This window comes from Macrobrachium nipponense, chromosome 1, assembly GCF_015104395.2.
Source record: "Macrobrachium nipponense isolate FS-2020 chromosome 1, ASM1510439v2, whole genome shotgun sequence".
Taxonomy (NCBI): domain Eukaryota; kingdom Metazoa; phylum Arthropoda; class Malacostraca; order Decapoda; family Palaemonidae; genus Macrobrachium; species Macrobrachium nipponense.
This window is the reverse complement of record NC_087200.1, coordinates 91,498,304-91,510,812: the sequence shown is the minus strand read 5'-3', so window position 1 is coordinate 91,510,812 and position 12,509 is coordinate 91,498,304. Positions and strand designations below refer to the sequence as shown.

The 12,509-nt window shown below is 36.1% G+C and overlaps 1 long non-coding RNA gene across 1 annotated transcript; it reads right to left on the bottom strand.

The window, feature by feature from the left end:
* Nucleotides 1-6,718: 6,718 nt before the first annotated feature.
* Nucleotides 6,719-11,798, bottom strand: LOC135220230 (uncharacterized). Its single transcript, XR_010315618.1, has 3 exons — nucleotides 11,639-11,798; nucleotides 8,924-9,033; nucleotides 6,719-7,038 (listed from the first exon to the last, which is right to left on the bottom strand). It is a non-coding gene; the product is annotated as an uncharacterized LOC135220230 (long non-coding RNA).
* Nucleotides 11,799-12,509: the final 711 nt, after the last annotated feature.

The following is a 12,509-nucleotide window of genomic DNA, read 5'->3' as shown; positions in this document are numbered from 1 at the left end:
TATGATTTAGCGATCCTATGGAGTTCCTTCACGAGTTGAAGTTAGAAATTAGTTCAGTGGTCATATCAAAGGGAGTTAATTGATTGACCGATGACTTGACTGACATACTCAAACACACCATAATCTTCGTTCCCCAATGCTAGCAAGACACCCACCAGCCGATGCAGAGATGTTGCTGTTGTTTGCCTACATAAGAGAAGTTTCTACAAGTCTACAGGGTTCTACACCGATTTTGGGTCTACAGGAGCCATTAGATGTCTTCCACAGGGAGACGTTTTGCCTTCCTAAAGCGTGTTTCTATGAGTCTGTGCAGTTGCAGACAAAGAGGGAGATTCAAGAATCCAAGATGGAGAAAATTTTCTACACCCAATTGTTTTTGGAGATGAAGCTTGATAGACATTACTTTGTACTGCCAGAGACGTGCAGTTATTGCTATATTTTGTGTTTTGAGCCGGCAAATATGTTTTTTTTTATATATATGAGCTGTTTTGTGTGAACTATGGCTAGGCTGGGGCTAGCCAGGATGGTGGCGGAGCTAATCTGTAAAAAGGGGGAATGTACAGACTCATCATTTTTAACTTCCTTAGATACAGAGTGGTCCGAGAGACAGCCTAAAGAATGCTGATAACTCTTTTTTGGGGGATGGTGTGACATTATGATCCTTACTAAGCAGGTCAACGATCGTCCTGTAGTTATGGGCATTCGAGAAGGTGACTTTGAAACCAGTTGAGAGTGGTTTCAGGGTGTGGACGAAGGGCATGAGTTTGTCTGTATGTGTGAGTCTCTTTCGTTCGTGATGGCAAAATGATGGAGACGGTTGTTACCTTGGAGAGAAAGAGTGGATAGCTCTGCGGACGTTATTATATTTGTTCTGTGTGAGAGATTCTGGCTGGAGATGGGTAAGAATTATTGTGCTTTAGCCAAAGTTGTGGCTTAACTGTATTTTGATATTTTGTAAAGATATTCTATTTCATTTAATCTTTTGACTTTGTCTTTACAATTGTGTGTGCTTATGAGTGTGTCCCTCCTGTCTTTTAAACAGGCAGATCTAGTGAGGGGGATTGTGTCCTAGAGGAGGGAACTATGTTTTGGAGAAGGGATAAATGGTGTGACTAATTACTGATTAAGACTGTTAAATACCGGGGGGTTATTCAGAGTTAATTGAACTTTGAGTTATCACTCCCTTTAATTATCCTGTAAGAACCTGAGTTATTTCAATTAATACTTTAATTTGAATAAATGACTATTTTTGTAGTTCCGACTCTGATTTGATGACCCTAATGAAATGGAGTGGAGGTTATAGAGAGAGAGAGAGAGAGGAGAGAGAGAGGAGAGAGAGAGAGAGGGGTGAGAGAGAGAGAGAGAGAGAGAGAGCGGGGGGCCCTATTGCTTATGTCTGAGAGAGAGAGAGAGAGAGAGACGAGAGAGAGGGAGAGAGAGGAGAGAGAGAAGGAGAGAAGAGAGGGCGGGGGGGGGAGGAGAGAGTGTTTACCAAAGACCCAGTTTGCCTTCCGTTTCTGGCTATCGCTACCTAAGTGATCAACGTGGGGGCGGTGGCCCCGTTATTATATTATATATTATATATAATCTATATATATATCTATATATAGATGTATATATATATATATATATAGTAATTATATATATAAATATTTTTTTTTAATATATAGTGTATGTATATATTAGATATTATAATTTAATATTATAATAGAATTGTATATTATATATATATACTATCTATATAATATATTATATATATAGATAGATATATATATACATCTATATATCATAAGATATATATATATATCTATATATATATAATTTATAATTATATAATATTTATATATATATAGATGTATATATCTATATATATAATATATTACATAATATATATAATTATATATATATATATATATATATCTATATAATATCTATATAATATCTCTAATATCTATAGCAGCGAGTTAGCAAAATTTTCAGTTCTTACAAATTACGGCTGTATGTAATTTTCTTGAAATACTGACACAATATGAAATATTAAGATATTTCAACCAATGTGACAAGTTCTCATTTAGTAGAAAGAAAGGAGCAGCAGAGAAAAAAATATTAATAATAGGACAGAGCTAAAGACAAAAAAATTATGAGAGAGAGAGAGAGACTTTCAAGTTCTTTTCTAGGTTAACACCATAGTGAACAAGCCTCATCTTATTGGTTTCGTTTTATCACTAGGGCAATCGCAAAATATCAGACATCAATTTTACTACATGTCTTTCTTAATGATATCTTCATCATTGTTTCCACGATGCATTGTAGAAGAAAATAACTTAAATTCTGTGTTTCAAGTAGCAAAGTAGTTTTGCAGTGCGATGTAGTTACAGCTAATGCTAATGAGTAAACGAGTTAATTATCGCTGACAAATTTGATTGACATATTTTAAAAGCAATTGCCAGCGAATATGCAATTGTAGGAATTTAACTTCTCTCTCCAGGAAAGTCAACTGCAGTTGTCCTTCCCCTTCCCCGACTAGTTCCTGTCTTGGGAGGGATTAGGAACCACTATCTGCTTCCATGGCATTGCTGAGTTAGGTTGCGTAGTACATGACCAATCTTAGGGTGCAGCTTTTAGGTCAAAATTTAGCTCAACTAATTTTATCATTGTCTATTTCTTCTACTTTTTGGATCTCCTTTCAACATTCCAGCCTTAGTGTCAACTGCTGTGCAACCTTCTCATGCAAAAGAAAAGAAGGTCTTATAGCTGTTTTAAGGTCTATATATGCTAGGCAAAGATCAGTCAGTATTAACACTGATCAACATCCATTCATATAATACTGGTTTGCTATGAGTGAATAATGGTAAAGAACTCTGTAAATATGACGTTACGTTTTCTGACGTCGATGTCAGGCTCTGTTCTACAACGTTTTTTGGATATCAAATGGCTTAAGTTAGTAGCAGTAGATGGCAGGGTGAGGAACAAGTCAGTCAAATTTTGAGCGTGTCCCAAGTCACAGGTATGGACAGCGTTATCCTTAAAACTTTAGTATGGGCTATTCTGTTATTTTAAAAAGTGTCCACACCATACTATTGTTTGTGGAATAGTAGTTTTCATGACCATGACATTCTACATTAAGAAAAATAACAATTGGACAGGTAAAGACCATTCAATTCACAGCGCTGGAATCTCACACCGCTAACAAAACCATCAAATAATACATAATGAATAAATTATTCGATAGGGACGTCTGTTTGGCTACAACTTACCCAGAAACTCTCTCTCCTATCAATTTTTTCGGTTTTAATCTCTGTGGTATTATTGATATTTTTGTTGTGCTGCTTTCTTTCTAGCTTTTCACTGAATATGAATTTGTTACATTGGTGAAAGTATCTGCATCTTGCATTTTGTCTTAGTATTTAAAAAATTACATATATCCATAAAATGTAAAACTCAAGTATATCTTAGTTTTACCAGACACTGAGCTGATTCACAGCTCTCCTAGGGCTGGCCCGAGGGATTAGTTATTTTTACGTGGCTAGGAACCAATTGGTCCCCTAGCAACGGAACTACAGCTTATTGTGGTATCCGAACCACGTTATATGGAGAAATTGTTTTCTATCACCCGAAATAAATTCCTCTATTCCGCGTTGGCCGAGCCGAGAAACGAACTTCCGATCACCGGATTGGTAGCCGAGCGCGAAAACCACTCGTCCAACGAGAAACTATCACCATACTTTGTAGTGGAGGATATGAGTAGAATTGTGCAAATTGTAATACAAGCATGCAACTTGGCACACTGATTGCAAAATTCGGGTCCTGGGCAAAACAAAACAAAAATTTTTCAAGATGGCCACTTTTTGTTTTTGTTTTTTGTATGGTGCTTTTACGTTGCATGGAACCAGTGGTTATTCAGCAACGGGACCAACGGCTTTACGTAACTTCCGAACCACGTCGAGAGTGAAGTTCTATCACCAGAAATACACATCTCTCGCTCCTCAATGAAATGGCCGAGAATCGAACCCGCGACCACCGAGGTGGGACGCTAATACCATACCAACCACGCCGCCGAGGCGCTTGCTACTCTTTAAAATGGCGTCGTTCATAAATGTTCTCATGACAAGTATCATCATATAACTCTACAATACATTTAAATTAGTCAAGAATTTGTCTACTCATACACTTGTACAAAAATTTGACAAGATCAATGAAAGCCACTTCCGGTTTCAAAATGGCTGCAAAATGGTAAAAAAGGGCAGTTTTATTATTTAACGTTAACGAGCATTGCAAATTCTGGCTGCAACCATTCCACAACAAGTACAATTTATCTTATTAGGATACAAAATAGCTCAGTAGACTGATTTTAATCGCTCCTGACAGTAACCAGTCAGATGAAGGATGTTGAAAAATAGAAATCCCAGTTACATGAAATGACGACTTCACAGTTGTAGAACTTGGATTGTGGTCAATGTTATCAACAGCACTGGTTGTGAAAATACCTTTTCGTAAAACAGAGGGACACGCCAAACCTTCCGACAAGAAGCAATCAATCATTGCGTGCCCAATTTGCGTAGATATTTCTAGCACTCGCTGGTACGAAATGCATAAACCATGCTGGAACAAGGTATCAATTAGCTGCTGCTTCCTGGTTGTGGCATAAATGAGCAGCCCAATACAAATGCATATTGGAATTTCACGTTCCACAATGTCGCTGTTGTTCAGCCTTCTTGGGTACCTTGGCATGGTAGTTATACATAAGGAGCTATGCAATGGCAGTATCTGATTTACACACATCATTTTCTAGTTGTGACTGTATATCAGGGCCATGTTCAATCATACAGACTAGTTCAAGCAAACATTTAGGAACACTAGTCAGTACATCGTCCGCTGCAAACGTGCCATTAGATTTTAACTTGTGCTCCTGCATGTGCGCTCTTACGAATTCAGCTGTCCAAGCTTGCCATATTGTGAGTATCATCATAATTGCATGCCAGTGCTATTGCAGGACCGGCATCCTTTTCGAAAAGGACATCGCTTCCTTTATAAGCTTGTACATCAGGAATCATAGCCGACAACATTTATTTAGGCGAGTACGATGAATAGAAAATGATTCAACAGTTGTACCTGCTCTTCGAATCGCAAGATCTACTAGCCTAAAAGGATTTGATTCTTCACGGTTTCGCACAGTTTCGTAACTGTAATTTACTAACTCGGCCAGAGCAATAATTCGGCAACAGTTACATTTTCTTGTTCATAAGACTTAAATTATTTTTTTCTTGCAAGATCTTTCTTTGTTATACAAGCTAACTAGACAACCACGATGACATTTCATATCTAGTGCAATTACATCACCTGCAAGTTTAGCTAGCAACCTAAGTACTATGTAGTAATACATCCCCAGTGGGCTAGTACTAAACACGACGCCCATTTTGCACGCAAACTAGAAGAATTGCCGAATCTCTAGAAGGCCGAAACGACTCCAAGTCGTACTCGCTTCGTTCACTGCGTCTGCCTCAATAATAATAAACTAAACCTTTGACGTATACAAGTGAATTTCGATACTAAACAACAGTGCAGCTTAAGCATTCTTTTACAGACGTACCTTCCCAAGACGCAACTGGGAACACCTGACGAGAACCCGGGGCAAAGTTACGATGATCAAAATATACATTGAAACAAATAGCGAACGGGAAAATTTTTCAAGATATCCTGTTGGGTATTAAACATAACTATCTTACTTTTATTTATCGTTACTGAAAATACTTAATGCTTTATAAGATTAGATATGTAATACACTTCTGACGGACCTTCCTCCAAGTGACGGACCAGGAATTTTTTTTTTTTTTTTTTTTTTTTTACTTTTAAAACTAATCCAATCGGGCAACTTTAGTAATGGACTAAAAATTTTTGTCAATTGCAGATCTCTATGTTAATTCCCTTGCCACTTATAGATCTCATTGGAAACTAGTTTAATAGTAGTAATTATGTTTTTTCTCATGTCTCCTAGACTACATTATCTTCATTTCAGTGCTTCAAAATACCTCAAAACAAATGAGACAATTAACCTCCAATCTTCAATTATTAGGGACTCTGAATTTTACCAAGTTAGCTTTGTTATTCTATCCTGGTGGTCTTACAGTCCTGTTAATCACTGGCTCCAAATCTGTGCAAGACTATTCCAATATGAAGAAAACTCCATTTCTAAAGTGAAAATTCCCATAAAATAAGTTTTTTATATCAATATTCAATATAAGTCAAAAGCCTAACGTTCAAAAAGCATTCACTTTGTTACTCAAAATTAAATACTTAAAGCACTAAATTACTGCCTGGAAGTACAGTTTACCCAGTCATTTTTACTGTAATATTTAAACCATTACCTTGCACTGAATATCCAGTCATTTATATCTGCTGTAACTGTAGACTCTCTACAATTGCATTTTCAACAACAGCACTGTCCTATGACAAGTTCAGTTTCAAAAAAGGATATTCTTTAATGGTTTTCATAACTACTGTTATGTCGTTTCTGTTCCCCTTGACAAGAACCATGCAGGTTCATTTCTGGTATCCATCCCAAGTCAGCTGGGAGTGGACTGTATTTATGCCACAGAATATTGACAAATTAAGTAGTACAGAATCTGTTAATTTATTACAGAATACTGGCAAATCAAGTAGAACTGAATCTATACATTTATTACCCAAAATAACACTTCAATATGGGAATATACTACTCTTCAATGCAAACCTTTTCATTCAAAACAAAATCATTGCAAACTAAAAACTCAGTACATACAAGGTCATCAATAAAAAGTAGTATACAGGATTCCTTCAGATCATGAAGTATATTCTGAACCACTGAAAAACTGTTACAACCACGATGGCTAGAATATCAGGGGAATCTAACTCCTCCCATAAATAAGTTGACAGTCGCTCCCTCCATATGAGAGCATAATGGCAGTCACTCCATATGAGGAGAGCAAAGTTCTTGCCTCCCATTCATCCATCACAAAACTGAAGCTCTTTCCACAAGAGAACATCCAGAACTAAGAAAGCCTGCAAGGAAAACAATACACATCCATAAAAGTGCAAAAGCCGAATTTGCCTTATTTCCCAGCTTTATCTTTTCCCTTCCCTAAAGCCTCTTAAATACCCAAAAGCCCTTAATACAATGCCACAAATCTGGTTATTATCAAACCTTTACCCTCAAAGCTTTAATCTGAAAAATTTGCAATTTCTGATCCTTAAGGTTAGGAAAAATTAAGCCCTGATATAATATTAAAGATTTTTTTATGACTTGTATTTAAGTGGTATGGGGTAAGTTTGGTTACGATACATTCTCGTAATTCCATCCGAATCCTACATCAGGTTAGGATGGAGGGGGTTTAGGGCCACTACCTAACTTAGGTTAGTTAAGGTGGTCACGATGCAGAACGCAGATGCAGCCATGCATTCACTGGTTTCCATATTCCCCAATTCCCAAAAGCCTGCTTTTGTTAGATTTGGGGGCGTTTATCTCAAAACTGATTTCAGAGAGAAATGGCAGTAAAGAGTCTCACAAATCCCAAACACGAAAAAAAAAAAAAACTTTTAACCTCATTAAAAGCCTTTAATGAGTTATCAAGTGTAACATTGAAAAGAATTGCAATAAAGTAACATTTAGAAATCTAGTACTATAGTTACCCGACCCTTAACACTAACCCATCCATAGTACTTTGTTAATCAAAATCTTGAAGAATCTACAGCAACCCATGACTCGAGAATATCAACAAGAACGGCTAACTTCCGAATATCAAGCCAACCTAACAACTTTTTTCTTGTACTTGTCAACCAGAGGTTGAAAGGGAAAACTAGTAAATCAAACAGCCAATGCTTTACTGTCAATACTGAAAAAAACACCTCAAAACTAAGTTGTAACTATTCCCTCCAGGCCAAGTGTCCACAGAGGAATGCACTTCCTACATAGTAGTTACCCCTCAACGTGTGCCTTCCAGCCTTCTCCCTTTCCAGAACAGGGCTCAATTACACTATGCTTGCTCATAGTAGTTCAAAACTTCAAAACTTCCACAATGTAGTTAAAAAAAAATACCACAGGGGCATTAAATTAGGATTAAAGTAGTTAATCGTTGAGAATCCCACAAACAATACAATATCGGCCACACTAAATAAAGGCTACTAACCTCGTCCTGGTTAGCTGAATTGGATTTTAAGACTCATGACTCCATTCTCCCACTTCATATTGTTCTGTTTAATTTTCGATAGTAAGTACTTCCCATTGTACATGGCAGATTACTCTGCCATGTGCAATGTTTTGTCCACCTTTACCTGACAGGCAGCAACGCCACCCCGGCAAAGGTGGACTTGCGGAAGTACAGTTACAAAAAATATTTCATCTACAAAAAAACTATAGATCATTGCTTCACTGAAACTAACCCCTGAGACGTAAACAAGAAGGATTACGGTATTATCTTTTGATGCATCAACTCACTTCAAAGCCTTCATTTCAGGACAGCAATCTATTTGTAATCAAGACTGAGTGAGCTATGCACGGGTATCAAAATTTTAACTTTTACCGAATAAGGAAAAATGCGAATATAGTGCAGTAAGGGAGAGCAACTTTAAGTTTTGTGTTAATGTTTCTATGTTCATCCCTGTAGGGCTGGTATTAAACACGGCACCCTAGGGAGCTGGTCTGTAGAATTACTTAAAAAACTATGTTCGGTTCCCTAAAACTCATTTACAACTACTATAAACCGCGCCTAAGCTAAAATTGAGCTGGATTGATTTATATGTAAAGCTGGCAAAGAAACTGCAAACTCCGGCGAACACCTTTAAGCACTAGGCCTATGCACCTCCTCCGGTCTCCTGTAACTTTCAAACGGCACTACTTAACATTCACTTTAAAAACTAAGAAAAACTAAAAATCACATAATACACTCACCATTATCGTAATTATGCTCGAATCAAATACAAAATGTCCACTATAAAAGTGGCCGGAGACCCATCTGCCAAAGGATTCATCAACTTTACTTACAGTGACGTCTCGTAGTTCTGAAAGAAAAGAGGATAAATTAGTGGTCACGTTATGTCAAGTTGAAGTAAATATCAAGCATGCAAAAATAATAGTTAGTAAACACAGCCATGTAGCCTACACTCTACAAGAAAACTGAAGATACAGTTTTCATTAGCTTTCGTTCATCCAATTTCCCATTTGTTTTTACTGAAAAGATATATCGCTAAATTTATTCTAGAATATGAAAATATACTGCAAATTATATCATAAGTTAAAACTGCAAAACTAAACCATTCAGATACTTAAAAACACGATATATGTCCGAAGTAATTGGAATTTCTCAGATTGATTCGTTCATAGAGATCTGGTAGATAGCATGTGAATTTCTGATTTTAGTACTATGTATCACGACGACAATATTTACTCGTGTTGCTTCATGAACGGGGATATATTGCATCACCGTAAGTGGTGAATGCAATTATTTTAGTTTCTACAAACTTATGTTTGTATTCCAAAGCGATTATGATGTGAGGAGGAGCTCTAGAACTTCGAGCGGGAAAGCACAAGTCACTGGATACTGGCTAACGTAACGGATTTCACACTTTGATTACTTCGACGTTGACATGGATCGAATGCTAGTCGCTGTTTACAAAGCTGCTGTCTTTAAACATAAATCTTAATAAAAGTTAAAGTAGCATGTCAGCTCAAAGATTTTCTGGCTATATGCTCCCATTACAAAGCAGTTCGTAGTAGCCTACAGCCCTACACGACTGCATTTCTTTGCCGAGAGGCTGAAAGATCTCCCACGATATAAGTTTAATTGCCTGTGCAATACATATTGAGTTATTTGTGGTAATGAATATTTTTACTTAACACAGCTTTTTTCGTGAATTTGTGATGAAACCCGATTTTCAAAAGTAAAGACTATATTAAGAGCAAGAATGACCGCACCCTGTGTCTAAAATTTTCCACGCCTTTTTACAGTCTTTGAATGCTACGGCAACTGTCGAATGTATTCAAGATTAAGGTATGAATTTCTTACCTAGCATACGATCTTGGCAGTCATATATCGCGCAAGCATAGGCCTATCGATAGTATTATTTTCTTCTGCCTTTAATTTGCCCCGTCACAAGTCCGTCACCAGTACGATAATTCTCTCTCTCTCTCCACTTCTAAAATATACTTTAATATATATATATATATATATAATATATATATATAAATATATATAGTATATATATATATCATATATATATATTATATATATATAAATAATATATATCTATATATATATATATATATTATATATATATATATAATATATATATATATATATATATATATATATTACCACTCAATCTCCCAAAGGAAATATAATGAAATCAAGTAGTTATAAATAGGCCTAAGCTTTCACATGAGCAGATTTTGCTCCTCTCTCTCTCCACTTTTAAAACACTTTTGAAAAAATATTATCACTCAGTCTCTCAAAGTAAATATAATAAATTAAGTATCTCAATAAATAGACCTATGCAGGACCCATGCTTGCACGCTCTCTCTCTCTTCCAAGTTTCTCTCTCTCTCTCCCCACTTTTGAAACATTTGAAAAAATATCACTTAATCTCTCAAAGTAAATATAGTGAATTAAGTATCTCTATCGATAGGCCTATGCTTGCGCGCTCTCTCTATCGTCATATTTCATTCTTTACTGTACTGTTCCTCACGATTTCCACAAGTACTGGCCAGATTTTAAAACCCTTACTCACTGTTTAAGATCCGTCTTTAATTACGTATGAATTTTACATCAGTTTAGTGACAAACATTACATATAAATAAGGTTTCACAGTAGGTTTTAAAAAAGAATGATCGATGTTCTTCCCTGAACTGACTTTACCAAACCAACATTAACAAATAATATAGAGCCTGTTTCTACATTTAAGTATAAATTATTATAGGACCTCAACAGAATCCTCATGGTGTAAAGTTTATGGAAATCTAGAAAGCAACAAATGCTATGATTTTGGAGCTCGGCCCCCTTTCAAGAGTTGCCAGATGTGGCAGTATTGAAAACAAATAATGTCAGAAGGATTGAAAAAAAAAACTATCTTAACTTAACTTGCCAAGTGTAATTATACCGATCAGGGTTGCAGTTTTGAGGAATTTCGTCTATTAGTGGGGCTTTCTGGTGACATCTGGCAACCCCCCGTGGCTTTTTCGACCACAGGCCACGGCACTGAAGAATAAAATTCTTCACTTTACCATTTTGTTTTAATATGAAAATAAAGATATAAAACTTATCCTGCTTATTTATACAAATGAATTTTATTGAAATCCTTTATTTTTCTTCACCAAAATTACTTTAAGTTAGTGACGTGTAGTTTTCTAACATCACGGAAAATAACTAAATAGGAAAACATGCATTCTAACCATTAAATCATAATTAACGTAAAACAATCAGGTGAATTGCATATAGTAACACTGCTAAAAGCCAATGTTGTGAAGAAAAAACGGCATCACTGATACCGATACCAGTGAAACAGATGTTCCCAACAGAAACACAAGACTAAGCGAACGTTGCGCACCAACCATGGCGGCCACTTTTAAGAACTGAACCTTCTAGCACGACTCCACCATATAAAAACTCACCAAAAGTACGACAAAACACACTTGATCTCCCCTACAAGCACGATACTAGCCATAACTTGAACAAGACAATAAATCTGTAGCGTACACAAAACGCCAGTCAACTTTTATTCTGGTTGCCATGACGACTAACGGTGCCCACCTCCGCCTATAGGTAACTAATACTAACTACAAACGCCAACTCGCCAAGCGATACCAAGTATCCGAATCATGACGACTGACACAAGGACTCTCAAGTTCTCAACTATATCCATGCAAGGACATTTAACCACAATGTAATGTAAAGGAAAAACTGTCAGTTTTTTTTACATATAATTTTTCATCCACTTGCAAGTAATTGGATTTACTATATCATCTTTATCTATATTTTCCTATTCTTATCAAACATTCTTGTTCTCAATTATTATCTACTCAAATACATTTTCATTACTTGGTTCATTTAAAAGAAAACTGTTAGTTTTTTATTTTTATATCTTGCTTGGTGCAAATTTCACAGAACATTACATAAATTTTGATTTGCTTTTCAACCTCCCTTTCAGTTTCTTTATCAAGTATCAATAAAAAAATATTTCCAAATAAACTTTCAGTTACTGGATTATGTTAAGGTGATTGACCATGGGTAGAACAGTCTCATGGTAGGCCTACATTCCATATTAGCATAGTGCTTCACGTGCACATCAATCATTGATGTTACCTATTAAAAAAGTAAATGACTGAAATGGTAACTTAATCGAAATTATTTCATTTTTTATAAATGTGCTACGGACGCTTTTCATTGCCACATTCGGACAATTGAGTTTCTGTTGCGTGAGTATTTTATTCGAGTGGAGTGACAATATTAAAGGACATAATGCCGTTTCAAGTGTCATGGTTT